We start from the raw sequence: 27,435 nt of genomic DNA, 5'->3' as shown, positions 1-27,435 counted from the left end.
GATGCACTAAGACACAGCATTGAAAATTGCCATTAGCTATCAATATATGCTATTTATAAACTGAAACACACACACACACATACACACACACACACACACACACACGTACGTGCACATGCCCTTGGCCTTTTAAAAAGCTGTTCAAACAATCCCTTGTATTTAAATAGTTTTCTTGTAAAAAGGCCATCCAACCTTATCTGGGCTGTTCAGATAAAAAATTAACCTATGGAAAAGAAAGCCTACTCAGAAAGCTATAAAAAGGCCCTTGCTCTGCTCGAGTTTTCCGGTGACCGGGGGGCCCCTCCCTCCCTCCCTCTGGCCTCTGTGGTGACTCATGCTCTTCTCTGGAAAGGCAGCAGGGCCTGAAACACAGCAGGAGGGCCGCAGTCTGACATATGAGTAACATTAGAAAAATCATACTGTTCCCCCTGAGAGGCAGGGCTCTTCAGTCTTGGGGGAGGTAGCATGGGGTAGGAGGGCAGGGTAAGGGATCGGAGCTCTTGGTGCCTGGCAGGCCTACCCACCTGGCCACAGGTCCAGGTCATTTTTAGCCTCCACTAAACTTAGCTCTGTCCATCCTCTTGAGTAACCTGCGTCTGTAATGTCATGCTTCTCCTGCGCGCTGGAAGGTTAGCACACACAAGATTGAATACTAAACTGCTGCCGAGGGGCGCTTAAGGTTTTGCAGCACCGACAATAAACCCAACCCATCCTAGGAGTGTCTTAAAATCCTAGAAACCCTTGCCGCTGCACAGCCAGTGGCCCCAGGACCACCTCAGCAGACCCCTCCTGTGTGTCAGGAGGTCACAAGATCCCTTGAACAAGGAACCGCCAAGTTGGAGCCTCTAGGTGTTAGGTTTGCCCTGTTTTCCTAAATGATAATGAAAGAAAACCAGGTATATTCGCAATAGGGAGTTCACATATGTATCAGCATGTACCCATACATGTGCCATACATTCCACACATTCCAAATACCCATATGCAAACATGTGCACACAGATACATACACCACTCAAAACACATGACGTACACACACCATACACATGCGCACATACATGAGCATTCATATGCCTATTGTGTCACATCATTTCACACACACAACTTTAAACATACACCATAGATGTGTATGTGCATATAACACACATGTACACACACACACACACACACACACACACACACACACTCCTTTCTTGGGGAAAGCCAGGACAAGAATCATCCTCAAGTGAAAGTATGAGGGCTTTGTGGCTCTCAGAAGAGCTGGCCTTTGCCAAGAGCACGTGACTTCTCACGGGCATGTGTTCCTGAAAGCAGTAGAGCATGCATCACTGGCCTTTCCAAGCAGGCTGTTCATAGGTAGCCTCAGCTACCAGGGGCACACATAGGCAGCCTCAGCTAAGGGGATTTGCTGTTCTTACTCTACAGCCAAACATCTCAGCTATGAGGATCTGGAATGTGGCTCTCTAGAAGGTGGTTCAAAAGTCAATGTGTAACCACGTTATTGGCTCTTAATGGGGCCAGCATGTGAAAGTTGGGCCCAGGCAGGTGGGAGCCCCAGGTAAGTGTGCAGAGGCTCTGGAGGAGGTAGTGAGCAGCCAGGGCCTTCTGAACTTCAGGGCCACTTCTCCACCTGCAAACCCTATCCAATCTGCCCAGCCAGGGAGCAAGCAAGTTGAAGAACTAATCAGATTACCACAAGCCTGTTCTTAGAAGCAAAACACTGAGGACAGGGCCTCTGGAAAGGGGAGGTGGGCACTTCCTACTTATTTTGTTGTTGTTGTTTTGTTTTAGTTTGGCTTGGTTTGGTTTGGTTTTCAAGGCAAGGTTTCTCTGTGTAACCTTGGCTGCCCTGGACTCACTCTGTAGACCAGGCTGGCCTCAAACTCAAGAGATCCGCCTGCCTCTGCCTCCCAAGTGCTGAGATTAAAAGTGTGCGCCATGACGTTCCTACCTCACATAGCTTTAGAGTATGCATACTGTTCAGAAGAAAGGGAGCCATGGATTCTCTTCCTCCGACGCTTGTTTAGGAAACAGGACACGGTACTAGCAGAAGTTCACTTGTGGAGTCAGACCATCTTGCCCCAGAAAGTTCCCAGAACTTCTCTCCAAGCCTTAAAACCCAGGCTCCCATTTGCCCCAAAGAGCTCATGCTGAGAATAATAACTACCACTGGTGTAGGAAAATGCACATAAAATGGCCGACAGCCAGGGAATCAGAACTTTACAAACTCAACAGCTCTTAAAACATTGGGAGACAGTGAGGTGTGTGTCAGGGAGTTAGCCACAGGGAGGATACCAGACAACAGTTCGGGGCTTTCTTGGGTTCCCAAGCTGCCCACTGGAGGATTTGGACACACTGAGTGCAGAGGTAAACAGAGAAACACACCCATCACTCAGAGATCCAGAAGCCTAATCAGGCCCAGCCAAACTCTACTGGACAGCTGACAGAACCACAGCTAAGGATGACAGGTGTCTCCCACACTACCCTCCTGACCTAGGGCAGAGGCCTAACTAGGGCTGCCGGGGACAGCACGTAGCCCCTGGCCAATGTGCATGTCCTTTTCGGGTATCTCCAGAGAGGTCATTACCTGCCTGGTGGGGAGGGTGGGAGCCGGCAGGAACATTCCTCTCCAGTAGGGAAGCTGAAGTGTCAGGCAGAGGAGGAATAGAAAGAGCTGGAGTGCAGGTGCTGGGTCTAGGTACTCCGCCTCTGCAGCCACTCTATTTAAATCATGTCTGTGCACATCCCCACCCACCAACGTTCTAACACGGGGGTTGACACCTCCATAGGGTTCTATCTCTGAGGCTTCTCCAGCAGTGGCTAAAACTCTTAGCTGGCGGAGGTTCTTCACACTCCCAGCCCCTCTCCTTCCCGTGCTCCTCTGTCAGGTGCCACAGAAGCTTCCAAGGATCTGTTGGAAGCCAAGGCCGTCCCTAGGACTGCACAGACAAAACTGAGGTAGGTGGCGGGGCTGGGGAGATAGCTCGGTTGATAAAGTGCTTACATGCCTGGGGACCTCGGATTCGATCTCCAGTGAGCTGGGATCTGCCATTATATTAAAATGGACCACAGAGTAAAGCCATACACTGGACACTAGGCATGACAGAAAACACAGGATATCCCTCCAGTCCTGAGAGCCTGGTTCCACTGTCCGCATGATCCTGTCCTTTCCTGCTGAGGGTTGCAGGTCAAGTGACATTTTCTTTGATCCAGGCTACTTTGTTTGAACTTGTGCCATCCCCAACAAGGAATCCTGACACATCAACGCGTCAGACCAAGCTCCCTTGATAAGATTAAAAACCTGTCACAGTGTGGCATTTACTTAACTTGTTTTGGTCCCATGGACTCGGTAACAGCCACCACAGTAATTTTCCACTGTATGTGGAAATATGACAGGCTGCGCCTTGTGGCCCTAAAAACGTTCATCAAAGCCATTGCACATTAGTCTCTCACTCAGGAGACAGAGGTAGACCTGGTGTTCGGGGCAAGCTAAAACACAGAAAGGTATAATCAGAACAGTGCAGAAGAGAGAGTTCCCACAGGAACTCTCTCACACAACACTCCCACGCTTAAAAACGAAAATCCTGGCTAGGCTTCTCTGTTTCACTCGGTGGCTTTAAAAACTGTTGTGAATCGTGCAGGAAGGGCAAAATGTCCAAAAAAAAAATGCTTAGCTATTTCTGAAGTGCTTTATTTTGGAATTTCTGCTCTGTCTGAGCGGCCTGTGTTTGTGGGCGAGAATTATGTCACGAGTTAATGATCTCAGGAGGCAGTAAACTTGAGGAAGGAGAAACTTGTGCAAATGGCCTTTGCGGCTGTGGGCTGTATTGCATAACAGGCTCCTGTGCGCACGTGTCCGGGATCAGAGTGCAAGGCTGCACAATGCAACCAGTGTTGTGTCTCCCGCTGACCTTTTCCAAGACAGAACCACAACCATGCCCTGTGCCCCCCTCCCACCCCCCCCACCCCCCCCCACCCCCACCCCCAGCAAGGCACATGTTGCCAATAGTAAAGTTGGATGCAAACAGAGAAGCAGAAATGTCAGTTCCCACACAGTTCCCAAAGGAAGACTTTGAAGTCCCTGGTTGCTGGCAGGCTGGTGGCTTGCTTGTCTGTGTTACTCCTAACCACGGTAAAGGTTGTCCTTTAACTACTCCAAAGCAAAATGTTTTGCTGAAGTACTTCCTGGCGTCTGGGATGGGAACAATAGGCACAGGCTAACAATAGCTTATTTTATACGTAAGAAAAGCAAAAGGTCGTTGTGTGTGGGGGGGTGGGGAGCCAGGGCTGTGCGCGTCATAGCCCTCCATCAGTCCCTGTTTGATGCTGTTGAGCAACCACGCTGGCGAGAAGCTGTTACTTAATTCTGCCAGTATTATCCAGAAAGAACGCTTGCGAAATACTGAAGACAAATATGCTGTAATTATTACAGGCACTGGGAGCTGGTCAGGCATAAACTGTTAGTGCAGCATCAACTTGGCCTCCCGCTCCATTGGAGTGGACCAGTAATTAGCACCAACAATGCACAATGTGTGTGTGAGCAGCGGGGGCGGTGCTCGGGGCTTCTACAGACCTGGTACCGAAGGCCTCGCTCTCCATGACACATCTGCCTGAAAAGTCTTCAGAGCCAAGGACCAAGGGTGCGTTATAGAAGAAAACGGGAAGACACCTAGTTCTCTGACACATCAGCAAAAAGGGACCATCAAACTTAACCAAACCTCTCCCTCCTTTTACCCGCCTTCCTGCTTTTCCCTCTCTACCTTTCCTTTCTCCTTCCCCTTTCCCTCCCCTCTTCTCCCCTTCTTTTCTCATGCCTGTTTCTTTTGCAGAAAGGATCCTTGGATGTTCTCACATCCTAAGCCTGCACTGGGCACCTGCCCCACAGTCTGATCGGCTCACCTGAAGGCTTGGCCCTGCCATGATCTAAACCACCAAGGATGCAGTATGAACTCAGCAGCCCAGAAGCACTGCTTCCAAAAAATAACAAAGGCTGAGATTTCAGTAACCAGTTTTGGTTTTCACTGACCAACGCTCTACTTCTGTTCAGTTTGCTTTGTTCCTGGCCATGTGTTTAGACACTGGGGCCACATAATGACATACACTTTACAGACATCCAAACTTACTATGAGGCAGAGCTCTTGGGTGAACACTGTGCCAGACATTTTCAATCACTGAAAAAAAAAAAACACACAGTAAATTCCAATCTTTGACCAAAACTAAGCTTTTCTTTCTTTCTTTCTTTCTTTCTTTCTTTCGTTGAGACTGTGTTTCTGTATATCCTTGACTGTCTTGGACTCACTTTGTAGACCAGGCTGGCTTTGAACTCAGAGATCCGCCTGCCTGTTTCCCGAGTGCTGAGATTAAAGGTGTGCACCACCACACCTATCTCACAACTAAACTTTTCATGTGAGAGATGAGACATGTTCACATTTCAACTGAAATAGTAATAATAATAAATAATAATAATAATAATAAGTAATTATTATTATTTAATAAATGCTAGTTTTTCCATCAGAAAGTTACTCTGTACACTAGGTTGATCAGTAAAAGCTCATGACATGGGCTTGGAGACATGAGTCAGTGGTTAAGAGCGTATCTGGATATTCCAATGGACCAGAGTTTAGTTCCCAGGACCCACATCAGGTGGCTCACAACTACCTGTAACTCCAGTTCCAGGGGATCTGATGCCTCTGGCCTTGCAGTGAACCTGTGCTCACATGCATACACCCTATCCCCACATACACATAATTAAAATAATAAAAATAAATATTTTGAAAGAGTCCATGGTACACGAGGCTGAATCGCCATCAGCTGAATGATGCCACATGAGCCAATAGGAAACTGATAGAGAGTTAAAAGAAGATGCCGGGAAACAAGATGCTCTGAGCAGCTCAGACAGTCTCGGGAACTGCCAAGAGCCACCCTGTTGAAGGAGCTCACTAGGCATGTGGGCTGTCTAGGAGGTGATCTGGTATTCACAAGATCTGTACTGTGATTCACCCCCAGAACTGCTTCCCGCCTCTGACATGCTGTCAGGAGCCGTTGATTTGGGACGTTCAGTGGGCATGAGAGATCTCTGGAGATGATCCGGTATTTGCAAGGTCTGTATCATGATGTACCCCAGGATGGCTTCCAACCTCTGACTACCCTGTCAATTGTGCATTGCTGCATCTCTCTAAAATCTGGCATTAGAGCCAGGCATGGTGGCACATGCCTTTAATCCCAGCACCCAAGGAGGCACAGGCAGGTGAATCACTGTGAGTCTAAGGCCAGCTTGGTCTACAAAGTGAGTCCAGGACAGCCAGGACTACATTCATGGCCAGCCCAGTCTACAAAGCGAGTCCAGGACAGCCAAGAAAGATTACACAGAGAAACCCTGTCTCGAAAAACAAAAAAGTAAAAACATCTGGTATTGGTGTGAACTGTCACTTCTGGGTATTGACCAGCTCTGATTGAGCCAACTTCCTACAGGATCTTGTTTGTCGTTCAGATGAATTAACCCTGATTATGGAACTTCCTGATTTGATTCAAATAATTTTAAAAGTTAAATTGGCTGCAATAAATACCTTTTTGGATCTCCGGATACTTCTCTAGGGATAGCCTGGAAGTACATTTATGACCTCAGATAAGCCTTCACTCCAGATGGCACCACGAATCCTGGTATTTCACCATAAGTATGGGCAAGTTGGCTTGAACTTCCCATGAACCCAAGTTGGAATGAAGCTACCTAGAGATGTCTGAATTTACTCTGTTTCTTAGAATGAAAGGCAGATAAAATTTTTGTCCTGAACTCATTATGAACCAAAAGATAGCTAGATAATGTATAGTTAGGTCAGTCCTAATTGATAAATTGTATGTTCTTGTAACTTTTAGGCCTCGTCACTCTGAACTCACTGTGAACTTATGTAATGAATACTCAGATAAGAAATATTTAGCTTTAAAACATGTAACCTGTTGTATTTTAGAATTCATCTGTTTTTGTGGTTAATTGCCATTTTTCAACTATGAGGTAATCCCCTTTTCTCAGAAGGGGTAAGTATGGTCTTCTACAATAAGCAGTGCTAAGATTGGGAAACCTGACTTCAGTTGAAGTCGAGATGCCTAATTTCATCCACCTTTTCTCTTGAATGTATGAGTGTGAGTGACTTATTTTCTATCTCTCTCTTATTTCTTATCTCCCTATAGAGTCACAAATAAGTTAGCAGACTCAGGGCCATCAGCCTTCTATGGCTAATAAGCCTAAGTTTACACTAGCTTACTGGAGATCTCCGCAAAGAGGCCCATCTACAGATCAAAGAGCCTCCTTTTACAAGCTCCATGCAGTCTCTAGCTATAAGCTATAAGCCATAGGAAAATTGTGGTCAGTTTAAATTCTCCTCCTCGGCCACGGTATAGCCAGTCCCTAGAGAAGAAACCTTGGGCTCTCCTTTTCTTCTTCCCTCTTTCAATCCTGATCTGTTGCTTGAGCCATCAGCTCTGGCGACCCAAGAGATAAAGCGAACTGGAAGGGCATCCGCATCCAGCCCCAGAGACCCCACCCTGGGACCTCTTCAGAGCAGCAGCCAGGCGTGAACAGGGAACCAAGGCCTCTCTCACACATATGAGGAACCGTACACAGGCTCATGGAAGAGACAGAGGCTACTGCTCTCAGCTCCCACTGACCTGAGTCTCTACAGAGGAAGAAGTGGAGGCAAAGGCAGAGTTGCCGCACGACACCCCATAAGAGTTGGGTACTTCCTAGTTAAGGAATTTAGGGGCATCTCGGAATCAGAACAGTGCTGGCCGTGCAAGCAAGAGGACCTGACTTCAAGCCCCGGAAATAATGTAAAAGCCAGGCATGGTAGCACATGCTTGTGATCCTAACGTTGAAGAGGCAGATGTAGGAGGTCCCTGGGGCTCACTAATTGCCCAACCTAGCCCACTTGGTGAGTTCCCAGTCTGGTGAGAAGCTCTGTCTCAAAAACAAGAGGACAGTCCCTGATAAATGACACCGAGGTCACCGGACCCTGGCCCCCACAAACTCCACACATACATGCATATGCACCTGCATGCTGATCTCTCATCTCAATTACTAGCCGATTATAAGAAACAAATTCAGAACTAGGGAAGTTAGTAAGTAAACAGCAGGGGAACTGCCAGCCTAGACTGGCTGGTGGGGGAGGGGGCCCCAGAACCAGGTTTCCACAGTTGCTACATTGTATTATTTTAAATGTCCATTATTCAAAAGCCATATATAATGTAGAAAGATCCATGTAAGGAGAGGAACCCTCAGAAGACTGTGCACCAGAGAAAGCCTGGGAGTCTAGAAGTTACTACTACATATACTACAGGAAATCAAACCAGCTGCTTTGTGTGCAAAGAGGCTAGAGGGACCACCCATGGTTAAGAAGGCTTGCTGCTCTTACAGAGGACCTGAGTTTTGCTCCCAGTACCGATGTTTAGTGACACACAACTGCCTTTAACCCCAGCTCCAGGGGATCTGATCTGCTTCCTCTGGCCTCTGTGGGCACCTTCACTCACATGTGCATGTGAGCATGCGCACGTGCACACACAAGGGCTTTTTAAAAAATGTTTTTAAGAGTGTGTAAAAAGTTAGAGAAAGGTTTGAGAATGAGGTCTGACCAGACAAGGAATGTTAATACAGAGAAACCAGGGATGAGCCAAAGATAGTTCCTAAAACCAAACTACAACACGATGGTGGAAAGCTTACCAAAATGCTGACCCCAAAGTAGCACCGTGATGGCAGGGCACAAGGTAGTAAGCCTGACGACTGCAGAAGCCACCAAATCTAAAGACAGAAGAAAGATAGAACGGAAACAAGCACCACAGGAGACCCGCGGAGTCTCTCTGAGTGCGCCGACATGAATGGCGGGAGACCTATGAAGTGGATTAGGAACACATTTGGAAAGATAATGGCCAAATGGGCCCCCAGTTCAACAGCAGATTTAAACACACACGTACCCAATAAGCTTGAAAAACTTCAGAGGCCAGTCAGTCAGAGAGCCTCACTGAGATGCGGCAAGGGTCAGAGGCAGAGGCATTCGGGGCAGCAGGGTTAAGAGCAAGGGGTTCTGAACAGACTGAACACAACCTTTCCTAGGGCACTGCCTTAAAGGTGGTAGGGCTGACACATCCACAGCTCAGATGGAGAAAACTAGGAAATGCGGACCTAGCCCATGCAGGCAGGCCTCTACTCCCAGCTATTTGGGGATCTGCTAAGGCAGGAGGATTGTGCCTGGGCTACAGAGGGAGTTTGAGGCCATCATGGGCAGGTTATTGAGATTTTTGTGTCCAAGTAAAAAGAGGGCTGAAGATGTAGCTTAGTGGTAGAGTCCTGCCTATATAAGTGAGGCTCCAGGTTCCATCCTGTGTGGAGTGTGACACACACAGAGACAGAGACAGAGACAGAGACAGAGACAGACACAGACACAGACACAGACACAGACACAGACACAGAGAGAGAGAGACAGAGACAGAGACAGAGAGAGACAGAGAGACAGAGAGACAGAGAGAGAGATAGAGAGAGACAGAGACAGAGAGAGAGAGAGACAGACAGACAGACAGACAGACAGACAGACAGACAGACAGACAGTGATGGAGTGCTTGGAGACAGAGACGGAGAGTCCAGATCACCTATCAAGTACAATGACAGTCCTGGGAACCACACCACACAGACACCAGAGGAAAGTTCACCCTGAGACAAACAAATGAGTGCAATATCCCCAGGCATATTCTGTGACACTGTCAGAAAAGCAGCCTGAATCCTGCTCAGAGGAAACCAGCAAACCAGTGCAGGCTCAGCCCTTCCTCTACCTCCCTACCCACCCCCACACCCCCCACCCTCCAACCCCCCCAGCCCCCCCACCCCCCGACAACCCAGAACACTAAGTGTGACCAACCATGCAGCTCAGAGGATAAAAGATGCCAAGATGAGCACTATGCTGAAGGGGCATTCCATGCCAAAGGCTGGGAAGCTCTCAGAGGCCGATTCCTGGGCAGGACAGAGAGATGGCAGTTTGCACACAGCCCACTGGGTCTACAGTGCTTGAACCTAGAAACAGGCTGTTCTCTCGGTGACAGAGCTGCCTGTAAAAGACAACTTAGAGGATGGGGGAAATCTACATTTATCCCAGCACAAGGAATTAGTAGTGTCGTTCTTATTAGTAATTTTATTTTGTTTTCTTTTTCATTTCATGTTAAATCTCCACATCTGCATTTTAATTGCTTTTTGGTTTTATCTTGCTTGATTAGGCTTTATGACTGCTACTTCTATTATCTCTCTTACTTTTAACCTATATTCTTGCTTTCTTGTTCCCTATTTCCTCCTTTTGCCTGTCCCTATTCTGTTTACTTTCCTAAAAAGATTCATCCATCCATCCATCCATCCATCCATCCACCTATTCATCCACCCATTAACTTGTGTATGCCTGACTATATGTATGTGCGTCATACTCATGCAGTGTTCTCTGAGGTCAGGTCATCAGACTCCTGGAACTGAAGTCACATGTGTTTACTAGCTGCCATGTGGGTGCTAGGACCAAACTCAAGTCCTCTGCAGGAGTGCTAAGCACTCTTCACCCATGAGCTAGCTCTCCAGCCCCCTCTTTTTACTTAATTCTACCTATCTTTGGCTTTAATGACTTTTCAAGTCCATTTAACCTATGAGAATCTGAGTTTCTTTGCTTCCTAACACCAGTGGGAATGTCAAGTACCCATTTGCTTTGCTCTGCATTTTCATACCAGGGTTATTGTCCTCAGTGCTCCTGTTACAGCTGTCTATGAGGATCATAATCCCAAGTGCAGACTACCTACTAAGAAGACCCATACAAAAGAGAACAAATTAAAAAAAAGTGTGGGGGGAAAATAAAATGCAAGAACTAGGATGCATCCATCTCAACAGACACACAGACCAAAAGTGAAAAAGCAAGCCAGCAGTATGACACTTTCAAATTCCAGCCAAAGCTCCTTGGAAACAGAAACCACAGGCCGGGAAGTAACTGAGGCACCAGAAAAAAGAATTCAAAACCCTAAGAGGAGCTGTGCTTAACTGTACAAATAGCGTATTTCCTGCCACCCCCTGTCCTTTTAGAAAGATAAATTGTGATGTTCTTTGTGCAGACTGCATCTGTGTGATGCTCCTAGCAAGGTTCCTGGTCTCTAGAAGACTCCAGAAAGCTGCTGGCAATGCTTCACACAGGCTTTACACCAACCCATCACAAGAGCTAGACACATCCTGCGTGACCTCCCCAGCAGAGAGACCCTTGGATGCAGCCTGCCTCCCCTAACCTTTGTCCTGTGCCTTCTCCAGTGCTGCCGGGCAACACATTCTTCTGTAGTGAATTACTGCCTGACCAGGCCTCAAGGGAGTCTTGGGGACCTCCAACCCAGGTAGCTTCTGTTTTTATTCATCTCAAAGCATATGTGTTATACTTTCTAAGGATCGTGTTTATGCTCTATTTGTGGGCTTCAGTTTCCTTTTCTTAAAAAATTCAAATTCCATATCATTATAGTTGACAAGCACTCTTTGAATGGACGTCAATCTTTTTTTCTCCATGGGTATGTGTTCTGTCCTGGAGAGGGCTGTGTGTCCTGTTCTGTTGCTCCTGGGTGCTCAGTAGGCATCTACTGAGTCATGTTGGTTTGAAGTCTTTTTTTCATCCTTTTCTTTCCTTAGGAATCTGCCAAGTTCCGATACATTTTGAAAGAGAGGTATTGGAGTCTGTAGCTCCTACTGTTGGATTTATTACTCAACAAGGAATAGTTGCCTAGCATCCTTCCCCATCAGTCAAGGGTCTTTCCATGTGTTTTAGAGCTTTGCTTTTAGATGCATCCATGTTTACACCATTCCACCCATTCTGCCTCTGAAATGGGAGCTTAATGGCTGATAATCAATGCCTGTCATGTTAGTGTAGGACTCACTTCTGCCATTCGCTACTGTATATCCAAATGTCACAGCAGAGACTACTGTTTTCTCCTCCTTTTCCTCTCGCGCTCCCCTTCTCTTCTCCTTCTCCTCCTCTTCTCCTTCTTCCTCATTCTCAGTTTCTTCTTCCTTTTTTCTCCCTTTTCCCTCCTATTCTCAATATTCCTTTTTCCCTCCTCTATCTTCTCTTCCCATTTCTGCATTTTCTGTGTTTTTCCTAGTACAGCATTTTGCTTCCTTTGTCATCTTTTTGCTACATATACTTGGTTCGTTAATGAGCTTTCTGGAAGTTATTCTTATTATTATTTCAGCTTATAAAATCTATTTTGGATTGATGCCAACTTAATTTCAACCATCTATAAAAGTTCTGCTTGTAGGCAGCTTTGTAGCCCTTCCTTCCCTCTGCACTGCATTGCTATACAATTAAGTCCTTGTGCATCGTGAGGCCATCACAACAGCTGCATAATGACTGCTTTATGACATCATCTTTTAATTCTGATTAGAGGGAAAAGAAGTCACACATGAAAACATGCTCACACTGTCTTTTATGCATTTTTCACCTTAACTGGTGCTCGTGTTTGTTTCAATGACTGTGGGTTAAATCTCTAGTGTCATTTCAGTCCACCCTGAAGAACTCACCTGATCCTTTGTCAGTAGAGCACTCCACTAGTGACAAAGGCCCAGTGACTGTTTCTCTCAGAATACCTTAAAATTTTCAGGATTTTTTTTAATTAAAAAAAAAATTAGTGTAAGTGCTGAAGGGATGGCTCAGCAGTTTAAGAGCACTGGCTGCTTTCCTAGAAGACCCAGATTCAATTCCAAGCTTCCACATGGCAGCTCACCACCTTCCATGACTCCAGTACCAGGGGACCCAATGCCCTCCACTAGGTGTGTATGTGGCGCACAGACGCACATGTGGGTGCCCACATGCATAAAGTAAATATGAATATTGTTTTTAAAATTGTGTGCATTTGTACTGTTTTTCTTAAGCATGTCATGTACTTTGACATTATGCATTTATTACATCACCCTGTGCATTCTCCCTGCTGCCACTAATACCCTTCATTTCCCCAAGTAATTCCCCTTCCACGTGTGTGTGTGTGTGTGTGTGTGTGTGTGTGAGAGAGAGAGAGAGAGAGAGACAGAGAGAGAGAGAGAGAGAGAGAGAGAGAGAGACAGAGAGAGAGACAGAGAGAGAGAGAGACAGAGACAGAGACAGAGAGAGAGGGAGGGAGAGACAGAGAGAGAGAGACAGAGACAGAGAGAGAGGGAGGGAGAGACAGAGAGAGAGAGAGAGAGAGAGAGAGAGAGAGAGAGAGAGAGAGAGTAAACCTTGAAGTGTATGAAGGAAACATGAGATATTTGTCTTTCTGAATCTGCCTTGTTTAGTACGGTGATCTCCTATTTAATCCACGGTTTTGCAGATTTCCTTTTGTTATGTGTAAACAGCACACACACAGACAGACAGACAGACAGACACACACACACAAACATATGTTGCACTTTCTGCATCCTTTCATCTGTTGGTAGACACCTAGGCTGACTCTGTAATTCGCCTGCTGTGAACAGAGCTGCAGTGAATATGGATGTGCAGGCAGCTGTGTTGCACATGGACTTATCTAGGCATGATACTGTTAGATCACATGGTAGCTCTAATTGTAGGGTTTTTTTATGACCTTCCATACCAATTTCCACAATGACTAGACTCATCTGCACTCTCACCAGCAGTATGTAAGAGTTCCCCTTCTCCCCACATCCCATCAGCAATTGTTTAAGGATGTCATCACAGGCTGAGATGGAGTCTTGCTGTGGTTTGGGCTTTGCATTTCAAGGACTGTGGATGTTGAACATTTTTTCCAGGTATTTACCGGCCAGTTATACTCTGTTTTTTGAGAAGTGCCTTCTCATTTCAATTGGCCCTTTTTGGTGAGATTACTTGATTCTTTTTAGGCTTTATATATTGATCCATCAGAGGTACAGCAGGTAAAGGTGTCCTCCGTTCTGCTCTCTGTCTCTTTGCCTGGCAATGCTTCCTTGGCTGTTCAGAAGATTTATAATTCTTACTATTATTTTATGAGCTATTTTTGTTCCTTTCCCTGTCACTGTGATAAAAGCAGCTACAGGGAGAAAAAGGTTTTCTGGCTCACAGTTGAAGGGTTTGGTCTGCTATAACTTGAACATCAAGGCAACTGGGGCATTCTTTTGAAATCAGGAGTGGTGCAAGTGTACCCCACTTTCTCTGTTCTTTCTCAATATAGTGTTTGGAGTCTGAAGCCAGAGCCTGTGCGCAGCACAAAAGAAAACCTCCTGGAATTGGGTCATGACACAGTTGTCCAACTCTGAATCCACTTAAACACTGGATTGTACACTTAGGTGGTGACTTTTGTCACGTGAGTTATACCGAAAGTGGACCCTCAACTGAGATGGGTTTTTTTCCTCCACCATGACCCCAGGGTCATGGCAAGTAGGAGTGGAGTGTGAGTACATGTGGAGGATTGAAGTCCAGAGGCTCCTCCCTGGGTACCCTGTACTAGGTCTGGGGAGCAGACATGCTGAGCTGTGCACACATGTGGCACCCATCCTCCATCTTCAGTAGACATGAAGCTGGAGACGCAAGGTTAGAGTAGGGCCAAGATCTGCCTTTTATTTTTCTTTCTTAGCACCTCAACCCTATGCCTGGACAATTTCAAACACAATCTAAAGTTCTAAACATGTCCAAATTTTTTTCCAGGAAATTCAGGAGACACATTTGTCTGTATAAAGGATGTTTACACAGACATACAGAAACCATAGGTCATGGGGAGTGATGTGAACCCAGAGAGTATGTGCTGTCACAACATCACAACTGCTCTTGGGAGCACTGACATCACTGATGGGCCAGTACAGACACCGGGCACCCAATTTCTCAAGAGCAGATTAGAGCAGATTAACAATCTCAGGTCACACAGAAGACATTTCCACAAAGACTAGATACAAATCAAGTAATTCTATGTTTTGAGCAAGTCAAATAGTCACTGTGGGATGCTAAAAATAAATAAGCTGGGGCCAGAGTAAGGCTTAGTTGGTGGAGTGCTTGCCTCGCCTTGCCTTGTATACACACAATCCTGGCTTTGAGGCCCAGCACCTTATAAACTAAATGGGGTGGTGAAAGGTTGCAATTCCAGCACTGGGGAGAAGGAGGCAGAAGGGTCAGATGTTCAAGGTTATCCTCCACCGCATAGTAACTTCAAGGCCAGCACAAGCCACATATGATCCTGAGCCTCAAACAAGAAGATAGCACTACGTAATAGCTTTTCACTGTCAGAACTCCCTCCTGTCAAGTTAAACGTCACTGTCATTGCCTGCCTTTCATGATATGTCACACAAATCTTGTAGTCACATTTTGATGCATTCGAATGAAAGGCTTCATAAAAAGCCTTTCTAGTAGACAACTTAAAAAGAAATATCACCCAGTAGGGGAGAGGCTGCTCAGAACTGACCTTATCTTGCTTGCCCAAACACTTTACTTTCTGCACACTGCACGAAAGAAAGATTCATTCAACCAGTTCCAAAGCTGAAAGTGAAAGGGATTCATTACTTTTGAAATGGTCAAGGGGGTACAGCTGCCAACTTTCAAATGTCTCTAGAACCTTCTTGGTGAACCCCACCATCAGGCATCTTCTGTCCTCAGCTGTCACCTAATGACAATGAGCTGCTGGGTTTTTGTTGTTGTTTGTTGTTGTTGTTGTTTGGTTGGTTGGTTGGTTTTTTTTGTGGGAGGTCCAAGTGCCTGCTATAAAATGGCTCCCACGGCTGTATGGAGAGCCATGAAGCATTCTAGATGTTTAGTTTAGAGGCTGGAGCACTAGAAGGCATCTCAACAGCAAGATTCAAGAGTGTATGGAGGCCTAGCCAGGAGACCTGACTGCTCTCAGCCTAGCCAGGCTCCTGTTCATGTGGCCCACCAGACAAAGAAAACAGCCGAGCAGCCATGGGAAAGCCAGTGGCTGATGAGTGTTGGGGTAGTCTCTTGTGCACTGTGTAAAGGTTGTCTTTGTATGACTCAAGGGCTGACTTCGGTGCCAGCAGGGAGCTGAGTCTTGTCTGACTTTGGTATTGTAATTTTTATGGAGCATTACCTGTCTTAGTGTGCTTTGTAAGCACCCCTCCATCACCTTCTGATCGGTTTAATAAAGAGGTGACAGCCTGTAGGTAGGCAGGAGAGGAATGGCAGGCCTTCTAGGCAGAGATGGGAACTGTGGGAAGAATTGAGAGGCATTCACCAGCCAGACATGGGGGAAGTGGGACTTACTGGAACTGAGGAGAGGTAATGGGCCACATGGCAAATATGGCTACAGTAAATGCGTTAACTAAGTTATATGAGCTAGTTGGGAATTAGCCAGCTAAGGCCTGGCCTATAATAAATAATAAAAGGTCTCTGTGTCAGTATTGGGAGCTGATGGATCAAGACAGTCTGGTGATAATTAACAATCATTGTGGTAGGCAGAAATCCAAGCGTAGGGCCTGAGAAAAGTTCCCGACAGAAGGCAGAGAATAAACGCTTCCTGACACAGTGCCCTATCTAGGCAGAAGGCTTGGTCCCTTTAAGAGTGAGCAGAGCAGAGCCTCAGTGCACAGGAGACTGAGCATCACAGTGGCTCAGACTTGTTCATCAATGTTCCAACTGACCACTGGTGCCTTCAGCCCTGTCCCTCAACTACCACCTTTGGAATACAGAAGCCGCCTACCCCATGTGCTGTAGCCTGTGGGAAAGACTTCCCAGAGACGGGATTTCTCGGGCCAGCAGCTACAAATGCAGTGGGCAGAAACTGCAAACCAGTCTGGGCCCACTGTGCCCTAGTCTGCTGCATCCGTGATGCCTGATGCCCACCTGGCATTGCTGCCAGTGCCCACAGGTAAAAGCCTTGCAGAAGTGTGGTGGGTCAGAGAGGTTTGGCATGGGCTAGCCAACAATGTAAGTCCACCTGGAGTGTGTAACTAAACTGTGATATAAACCTCCATCCATGCCATATGAAAGGACTCCTAAGAACTCTGTAGCCAACAAGGTGTATTGGCTACTCAGAGACATTCACGTCTCAGCCAGTCTCAGAGCTGTTCCCATGTAGAGGGATCAGCAATCATGTCACCTGTTTCCTTGTTCTTGGTTTCTTTCTTCATGTCTGCAGCCAAGGTTTTCCCCTGGTCAAATATAATCTTTATTAATTTTGAAGGAATCCACAGCTTTTCACTTCCTGTTGTGAAAGGTACAACCACCATTCCGTGCTGTCAAAAGGTGGAACCAATGGTATAGACTGCTGGACTGACCTGATGGGGCAAAGCCAGTCTCCAGTCGCCACATGCTAAACCGCAGAAGGAACACCAGATCCAGACTGAGAAAAACCTCTGATCAGGTGCAGTATGTTTGAATGGGCTTAAGTGCTGAAGAAGGAAAAGAAACTGGGAAACAAGTCATAGAAAGGAACAGTTAATTTAAAAACAGTAAAGTGAAGTCTGCAAAGAAAGGAGTTAGAGAAATTGGGAAAAAAATGGAGAATGAAATGGCAGAGGGCACTTGGATCCTGTATAATTTTGTTCTGATTATCATCATTACTATTATTTTTATAATTCAATAATGATTACAATTTTGTATATTCTCTTTAAGAAAAAAAATCAGAATAAAGCGGACTTAGGTAAGGAAAAGACTGAGGAATGGATTACTAGATTAGAACAGAGATTAGAGGGTTCTTTAAGTTAGAATAAGTAATCTTCAGAAAAATCCAATCTAAAGCCTACAACAACAGCAATAAAGGTAGTTCTAGACAAGAGAAATCCATAAAGGCTTGAGGAATTTGGATGGCAATGCAAAGAGGCACTGGACTTAAGGAGATTTAAAGAAGCAATAATGTCTCATGGCATGTATTGAATTTATGTAAAACAATAACTAAGCCACACAAAACCGTATCATTCCAAAAGGTTGGAGAGCTTTACTGTCAGCCATATTAAAATCTGGCCCTCAACTACAATGGCTAATATGGTGTACAACTGATACATATTCAAGATTTCAATGGGCTTTTGCCTTGAGTTCTGAAAAGACTGATTCTATGCACATTTATTAGAAATTAGATGCCTTTGCAGACTGAAGCTGATGATACTCTAGCACACATATTCAGGAAAATGCAACAATTTTTTAGACATCATGGCATAAAACATGTTACTTGTATACCTTACAATCCTACAGTACAAGCAATTGTGAGAGATCTAACAAGACTTTAAAGTAAATAAATGCTTATTAAACAGAGGGGGGTTATGAAATCTCCCAGAGATAGAGTAAATAATGCTTTATTGACTTTAAATGTTATAAAATGTCAACTAGGCAGGTAGCACAGCTGCTTAAAAACACTGGTTTCACAAAGGACTGCTCAATTAAACTGGTCCATAAATTATAAGGATGTGCTAACTTCAGAACGGATGTTAGGACATGTGTTGTGTTAGGGGAATGGTTGTACCTTTCACAACAGGAAGTGAAAAGCTGTGGATTCCTTCAAAATTAATAAAGATTATATTTGACCAAGGGAAAACCTTGGCTGCAGACATGAAGAAAGAAACCAAGAACAAGGAAACAGGTGACATGATTGCTGATCCCTCTACATGGGAACAGCTCTGAGACTGGCTGAGACGTGAATGTCTCTGAGTAGCCAATACACCTTGTTGGCTACAGAGTTCTCAGGAGTCCTTTCATATGGCATGGATGGAGGTTTATATCACAGTTTAGTTACACACTCCAAGTGGACTTACAAAGTTTGATGCTTTTCACCTGCTCAAACATAGAGCAGAGAATCGTCCTTAACAGATTGGCGCACACTGCACAATCCTTACATTGTTAATGCAGAGATGTATTTTACCTTTAAAAGTTTTTGTTTCAGGACAAAAGGACTAGACACACCAATGAAGACAGGACAAGTATCCCAGGTGATCCAGCCTCTCAGACTGTGTTCGTTGCTGTTTCCCCAAAAATCTTCATCCACAACAAGTTCAAAATGGCTAAGATTGTCCCAACCTCACAGACTGCTTGAATCAGGACTTCGGTTAAGACCTACACTTCCTTATCCCACAGAGACTGGACAACAAATGTTACAGCTAGCTCTCCTAGGACATGGCCAACATCACAATTTGCTTCCCAAAAGGTGAGGCTGGCCCCAGACAGCAGGAAGCAACTTTAAGAGAACAGCACGCTGACACCAGAGAGATGGTGTGTGTGTGGTTTTTAGTCATTCGATGGGTGATGAATGTTTGTCATCATGTAGGGGGTTGGTTACAAGTTAATGGTCTTGGTCAGAGAGGAAACACAGTAAAGGAGGATAGATTCTTTGATCTCTCTCTCTCTCTTTTTCTTTCCTATATCCTTCTTTCTCTCTTATCTAGTGTTAGGAGGGAAAAGGCAGAAGGGATAAAAAGAAAAAAGGGGAGATACAGGAATGACAGGACAAAAAGGTAGATTAATGAATCTACTTTTAAGCTAAAAAAGAAACTACTAGTATCAAATATTTTGCATTGGTATGGATTTTTGTATATTGATACAAATTTAAGATTATTTTTATAGCTGAGCGTGGTGGTGTGTGCCTGTAATCCCAGCACTCAGGGAAGCAAAGGCAGACAGATCTTTGTGCATTCAAGGCTAGCCTGTTTGACAGAGTCCAGGACAGCTAAGGCTGCACAGAGAAACCCTGTCTGGGGAAAAAAAAAGATTCTTTTTGTTACAACATACTGTTTAAAAATGTACTATAATGTTCTAGTCCTTGAAAGCTACTGTTACAAATCATTTAGGGTAATTAAGAAATGCAAGTTAGTAGTTATTCACCTATAACAATCAAACTAGTAGTCTTGTTAGGTACTGGTTTAGTCAGTTATAAAAATAAGCTTTATTTAGGCTCCTGTAGATGTTTTCAACGTTAATCAGATGGTAAATAGCTAGAAACAAGCAGTGTTTGCCTATACAGACAGACTTTAGATAGATGATCTTCAAACACTTCAGAGAGCTACAGAACTTAAGGTGTTTTAATAACATAAGGCTTTTCATACCAGTGAGACATATCAGCTCCTGGCAGCACTCCCACTCCCCTCTAAAGAAGATGCGCACCACATCCAGTTTGTTTGTTTGTTTGTGTTTGTGTTTGTTTTTTTAAATGTGGGTTCTAAGACATGAACTCAGATCCTCTTTATCCGCCGGGCTATCTAGGCCATGATGATGATGCCAATTCTTACACTAAAACCCTTCACACCATGGATTACTCCAAAGAGCACAGAGCTTAATCAGACCCATCCTGGGCCATACTCGATTTCCTTGCTTCAAGGCCTGACTCCCCTCTACCTCCTCTTCCCTACCCTCCACCCCTCACCCTGCCCTCTCCCTGAGGCCAGCGTCTGCCACAAAGTCAGAGCTTCACACCTTAGTCCTCATCCCTGCTGAGGCTGGCACCCTCCACAAGACATGGCGCCCACTTCTACCTATACAGTCCTCACCCTGCAGCCCTGCCAGTTCATGGATGATGGAGAAGGGTTTCCCAAGCGTCTTCTCCTGCTGCCTTCTATTCTCAACTCCTGTGACTGGGCAGCTGCTGTGCAGTGACTCCTCCCACAGCCTCTAAAGGCCCCAGTTCATCCTGCAGGGTCCCCGGGGAAACAGATGTGCAGTGACGTGTGTGAGCTAACAGAGCCTCTGTTCTTTTTGTGGGGCTGGGGTAGGGGTGTGTGTTGAGACAGGATTTCTCCATATAGCCTTGGCTGTTCTGGAACTTGGAGATCTGTTTACCTCTGCCTCTCAAATGCTGGGACTAAAGGTGTGTGCCACCACCAAAAGGCCCCAAAGTGGCTATGGTTGTGTAGCCCACCTCCTTGCCCAGCTGGTCTCCTCTGAAACATAAGCTACAAACAGTACCATCAACACAGCTTTGTGAGGCCCAACCAATTATAAAGATGGGTGCATTGTAACTGGGACTCTACAAAGAGTAGCAACTACTGACCCCCATGACAAAAGAAGATGGTTGGCCTATGGCTTCGCTGCTGCTATCTTTGGAGCCAAAGCTCACTCTGAAGTTCCTGGGTATCTTCAGAAAATCAGTGACTCCCATGGTCATCCCCAAAACTCGGGTACTAATAACTGGACCCAGGATTGGGCGTGGTGATGCACACCTTTAATCCCAGCATTTGAGAAGCAGAAGTGAGTTGATCTCTGTGAGTTCAAAGCCAGTCAGAGCTCCACAATAAAAATCCTGTCTCAAGGTGGGAGGAATCAGGGTGGGGAAGAACTGGGCACAGCATCCATCATAACCAAGGTGAAGAAATGAGGCGTGTCAGCCTTGATGAAAAGTGCCCAGGGTGACTGACCCAGACAGGGTTCCTTCTTGAGCAATGTGGGTCTCAGGCTTTCACACTTGTCCCAGTGATGATCAGAGGCACCATGAGCTGTAATGCCAGGTCACTCTGGGCTTCACAACAGAGGCCAAGCAACCATTAGCATCCACACGCCCTTCCACATAATCTGTTGTCATTGAGTACCAGGGCCCTGCACACAGATACCCAGAGCAGCTTCTACTCCTGACCCAGTTCCTTAAACTAGACCAGAACCATGTACTGGGCATGAGCGTCAGCTCTGCACCTGCCTGCCCGTGTCACAATTGCATAAGCACACCTCCTTTATCTCTCCAAGTCATAAGATGACTGAACAGTCAGGGCAAAGGGCACACGTCCCTGTGTAGCTATGTAGATGGCACACAGCCTTGCAGCCTTGGTGTGGGTATGCTGTCTGGCTGTCAACAAGCACAAAAGTGCTGAGTTGTCAAGTCTGGGGCCAATCCCTGATTTGTTGGTTCAGTGGGTCTCCTCTGGGTACCACAGGAGGCCCACACTGTGAGTCCTTTGAGGAATGCCATGGTGGGTCACGCAGGGCCTGAGCAGTGAGTGGGTTCCGAATTCAATCATCACCATGACAATACCCTACCCTGTCAGCATTCCCTTAAAGCATGTCAGCAGACCTTTATAACAGTGGTACTTTGTGGTGCTAGGGTTGAACCCAGGGCTGCATGCACACTCAAGAGTGCCACAAGAGTCACCCTGTCAGCTCTACGCCGTTCTTAAGTTAGGATTCTACAAAGAGCAGCCTTGTTGGTTCTGGTGAGCAGTTGTCCTCAGAGGTCTGTCACTCACCAAGGGAGGGCCAACTTCCCACCCACCTCCTCAAAATATGAACAAGAGAGAGAGGCAGAGAGACAGGGTGGTCCCTCCATGGTATCTGTGTGTACTGTCTGTCTTTGGATCACCCCATCTTCCCTGTCAGGTCCACAGTTTTTCCTGTTGCCCTGAAAATGTAGAAAATAGTCACCAACCACCAGCTGTCTGGGGTTCAAGTGCTGCCCTCCAGCAGGGGAGGGGAGAGGCTGTGGCAACATGAGGATGGGCACCTGTGGCAATTTTGGGGATTGAAGCAAAGATAATTTGAGCAAAGGGTTTAATTGACCCTCCTTTTTGTCCCGATTGCAACCTGTGCCCTGCTTCATTAATGTAAAATAGTGCTTAAGTTTTCAATTATCAACTAATAATATTCAAATATTTTCATTTGTGACACATTTACCACAGTTATTTTTAATATACTATGAAAAGAATATGAATTAGTTTTTTGATAAAGCCCAATAAACACAGACATATTTGTCAGTTAATATTTAACTAAGTCAGGAGACAAATAATGGACTCATTACTTTAAAATATCAGCCTGTCAGGATCTTTGGACTCCAAATGAGAACCAGTGGAGGGCACGTCACTCAAGTGGACATGGAGGTCAAGCGAGGGACAGACAAAGGGGACAAGTATTTGTTTGTTTGTTTTGTTTTGTTTTGTTTTTCGAGACAGGGTCTCTCTGTGTTAGCCTTGGCTGTCCTCGACTCGCTTTGTAGACCAGGCTGGCCTCGAACTCACAGCGATCCGCCTGCCTGTGCCTCCCAAGTGCTGGGATTAAAGGTGTGCACCACCACACCCAGCAAGGGGACAAGTCTTGATGGGGAGCAGAAAATGTTCTATGTATGTAGAAAGCAAACATCTGAGATGATCCTTGAAATCAACAGATAACCACAGGAAGTCGGAGCTTTGAGCTTTTTGAGAGGGGGTGAAGGAGAAAGATTTCCTTTGTGCTGCAGATATGGCTCAGGGGTGACGAGCACCTCTTGCTCTTGCTAAGTTCAATTCCTAGCACCCACATGGGTGGCTCACAACCACCTGTAAACCTAGCTTCAGGGAGATTCAGTGTCTCTACAGGCACTGACACTTGTACACAACCCTCACCACACACATATACAAACACACACACACACACACACACACACACACACACACACACACACACTAATCTCAAATAGATATATATACTTCATGGGACTGACATGATAATACATGCCTTTAACCCTATCACTTAGAGGCAGGCAAATCTCTTTGGGCCCAATCTTGTCTACACAGGGAATTTTGGAACAGCTGGAATACACAGTGAGACCTTGTCTAAAAATACATATTATTTACGAGTCTGTGTATATGTATGTGCACATTGTGCAGGTGCCCACAGTGGCCAGCAGAGGGCATTGACACTGATGGAGCTGGAATTAGAGGTAGCTCTGAGCCACGTAATATTAGTGCTGGGAACCAAACTCGGGTCCTCCGAAAGAACAGCAAGCACTCATAACTGTTAAGCTGTCTAACACCTTTCCATTTATTTTCGAGGCTGTGTCATGGCAGAGCACAGGCTGACCTCAAAAGCATGCTTCTCCTGGATCTGCTCCTCAAGCACTAGTAGGAGAATGCACTACACCCAGCAAGCAGTCACTAGGTGGCGCTGTCTTCTGTAGGTTTATTCTCTCAGACCCAGCTGGTCTCCTGCTGAGATGAAGTGAAATCCTTTTGTTTGCGTTTGCCTCTTGGAGGGTAACTATGCTATCTTTAGCCCACACATACAGACATACCCACCAGTTTCAGCTGCTTCAGGTACTGGGGCTGTAGCTGGGTTGGTAGCATTCTTGCCTGGAATACATGAAGCTCTGAGACTCATCTCCAACACTGCAGAACACCAGGTGTAGTGGGTGGAACATGCTTGCAATCCCAGCACTTGGAGGTGGAGGCAGAAGTTTAAGGCCATCTTTGGCTACACAGCCAAGTTGAAAGCCAGACTTGGCTCCATGAGGCATGTAAGCGTGAATGTTCACAGACACTGTATGCTGGGCAGCAAGGGCCATGTGTATAAGCCAGCCCGATACCACTGAACTTGGGGGTGTCAGCAAAAGAAAACCAAGGCAAGGCAAAAACACCAAGAACCAGCACCCTACTCCTGCGGCCTCCCCATCTGAAGTTACTATAAAACTTTGCATCCAGCCTTCCAGGTTGCTAGGGAATCAAACAGTGGCCAACCAGCACCTGCAGTCTGGCCCACAAATCCACACTCTCCATTAACATCATTTCCAGCCCAGTTAAAATATAAGTAACATTTTTAGCATGCCATGGACAGGACACGGCCCTGATACCTCTGGAGAGCTAAGAAAACAAGCAAGGTCACTCATTCCACTAGCCAAAGTTTCTGGCTGCAGATCAAGAGCGAGGTAGCTTTCTTGTTAAACAAGCACGGACACCAGACCTGATCCCCAGGCAGCCATGCTCCTCAGCTGGCTAGCTGTGCTACTGGGTATACATGTGGCTAAGGTAGTGAGGGAGCAACTGGCTCATGGGCAGCAGTGAAGATCTTGGCTGCCACCCTAATAATAGACAGCAACTGTAGGCTGGGTGGTATAGCGGGTCTTTATTAGCTAGTTAGGTTCTTTTTCCCACCTTCATAGCCCTGCTTTTACCCCCTAACACTAGATAGGAGAGAAACAAGGATAGAGGGAAGAGGCACATTAGGAAAATCCCTGAATCTAATTTCTTTCCTTTTGTTTCTTCTTTGACTATGGCTACTAGCAAGCCACAACCAACCTCCCCCAGATCATCCTCACTGCCTCCAAGGGTAAAAAAAACCCAATAAGCCCCAGTGGTTATTTTCATAACTTTGAGTTTTGGAGGATGGAGTAAGACATTTATCTGTGGCTAAGTCTAGAGCAGCACTGCCTGCAGTAGCACGCACTAGATCTACAATACTTAGTTGAGGTTTTTCTGCTTGCTTGTTATTTCCTGGCCGAAGCCCTTTGTAATTTTTGCTGAGGGACCTCAAGCCAGGCCCCCAAGGACACTTCCTGGTAGTAAGAAATTACCTTGAATATCTTTTAGACCTGCATTCCTGAACCTGATGGTGGCCTTTGCCACATCACATATAGCCTATGTGTTCTGGTTGAGATTTAGGGAAACCATTGCTCCTAGAAATGGCTCACTTTTCTAGTGCTGTATTTCTCACAAATAACACACTGGGCATTTTGAGATCTGGGGCTTTTGGTTTGGTCAGCCTCTTTGCAAATGACCATATTTTCCACAACTGAAGCCCTGGACACTTTGATATTGAAGAATTCTAGCTATTGTTTGACCTACTAGCATGATACACATTAGAACGGATATTGGTCACATCCTTTATCCATTTGTCCATAGGCATTGCTCGCACCTTTAATGGTCTAATAACATGTTTACATTCAGCATTTGAATTTTCAAATTCCAAGGTCTCTATGAACACCGGCCTTATGTCAGGGTCTAATATGGCTTTGTTCACAGCTGAGACTAATCTTTGTAGGAAAAAAAAATCAGTGAAGGCTTCTCCAGAGCTTTGTATAATCTTTGTAAATGAGGTGGCCCTTTTCCTTGGCTCATCTACTTTTTCCAAAGCACACAAAGCCACTAAATGACATTGTTCTACAGTAGCGTCAGCAAATTGATTCTGTTCTTGTATGCCAGAGTACCACCCTTGCCTAGCAACTGATCTTTTACAATATTCATCCCCCTTATTGCATTGTTCAATATTTTGCAGTTTCTTCCTTCCACCATGTGAATAACTGCGACTCTGGACCAGCCTCTAGTACAGCTGTTACCAACCCCTCCCAGTCTTGGGGAATAATTCTATTTTGAGTAGCCCAGTTATTTAGAATTTGTTTTGCATAAGGTGAGTGCATCCCATATAAACTCATAGCCTCTTTAAAATGCCTCAGATCTATCACTGGTATAGGACACCATCCCATTCTGTCATAACCTTGTTCCACACCACTAGCAGGCTGCATATGCTGTACAACTACTGGGAATGCTCACGGTGATCTCGTAACCCTGGACTGCCCCTTCTAATCCTGGCAGTGCGGTTGGCTCCAAATTAATCCTGGATTGTCCTCCTATTTTTACAGCTTTTCTCTGATCCAACCACCGTATGGCCCAGTTTATTTTCTCTCTGAGCCTTTTTGTCCTCTTCCGGGGTTTCTCACTTCACTAAAGCTTCCACCCCAAGCCTCTCCAGTTGCACCACTTGCTCTGCAGCCCTCTCAGAAACTAGAGAACAGTTTTCCCATTTCAGCCATTTTTTTCCTCAGGCCCCTTTATTTCCATCCACAATTTTTCACAACTGATCAGCCAGTCTTTCAAGCTGTTTTGAAACAAAATACATGAAGAAGAGGAGGAGGAGGAGAAGGAGGAGAAGATGATGCTGACCTGAAAATACCCTCTGGGAACAAAGCAAGGAACATCTAAGCAATAGCAGTTGCAAAAAAATTTTTGCTGGCCTCCTGAGAAAAAAATATCCATTTCTTCATCCCCTGCCATTTCCTCTATGGCATTATCAAACCCCTTGTTTGGGCACCACTTGCAGATGGTCTTTGTTACCTTGTGGGTTCTTTTCCCAAACTTCATCCCCACAGTTTTATCTCCTAACACTAAATAGAAAAAAATCAAGGATAGAGGGAGGAGAGGAATTAGGAAAATCCCTGCACCAGATCTTTCCATTTGTTTCTTCTTTAACCACAGCTACTAGCAAACCACTACCAACCTCTCTAAACCACCACTGACCCTACCTCTCAGGGTCTTCATGTTTATGTATCCACTGAAAAGTTCCCAGAATTCCAAACACAACTGTAGAAATTGTCTGCAGCTGGCAAGACTACACTTCTGCTAGAGCACGAAGCAAATCATAGTCAGCTGCTCTGGACAATCCAAAGCAGTTCCACATCCTTATACCTGGGATTAAAACAAAAGCATATTCTTATAATATTTGTGGCTTTTTGTTTGTTTTAAAAGACACAAAAATTACAGAATTCTCACTACAAGGTGGTACTTGACCTGGTGCTGTCTTTTAAGAATTTGAAGAATCACATGTATATGCTCCCAAATAGCAGAGCTGCAACCTCAGGATGAGGATGTGAGGGCAAGGGAGGAGGCAGCTGCATGCAGGAAGCATGTGTGGTGCAGGACAGGAAGTCCATTGCAGTCTTCAGCAAGCACCTAGCTGTGTGAGCACAGCAAGGCTCAGCCCCTGGACATCCTTGCAGGAGACAGTGTAGCTTGAAACCAAGCAGAGCCACCTGATGGGCTGGCCCTTCATCCCGTTCTGG

General features: G+C 45.6%; 2 long non-coding RNA genes across 2 annotated transcripts in view; one reads left to right on the top strand and one right to left on the bottom strand.

Moving 5' to 3' along the window:
- LOC311605491 overlaps nt 1–2,689 on the bottom strand; it is a 123,868-nt gene extending 121,179 nt beyond the window's left edge. Inside the window, exon 1 of the long non-coding RNA XR_014781983.1 lies at nt 2,585–2,689. This is a non-coding gene — a long non-coding RNA (uncharacterized lncRNA). The remainder of the gene's footprint in view (nt 1–2,584) is intronic.
- Nucleotides 2,690–2,830: 141 nt separating this feature from the next.
- LOC311605492 lies at nt 2,831–23,245 on the top strand. The gene is made up of 3 exons (XR_014781985.1): nt 2,831–2,955; nt 6,004–6,098; nt 18,823–23,245. It is a non-coding gene; the product is annotated as an uncharacterized lncRNA (long non-coding RNA).
- Nucleotides 23,246–27,435: the final 4,190 nt, after the last annotated feature.

The sequence above is a fragment of the Acomys minous genome, assembly GCF_964271855.1.
Source record: "Acomys minous genome assembly, chromosome: 9".
Lineage (NCBI taxonomy): Eukaryota > Metazoa > Chordata > Mammalia > Rodentia > Muridae > Acomys > Acomys minous.
This window is presented reverse-complemented; position numbering and strand designations above follow the sequence as displayed.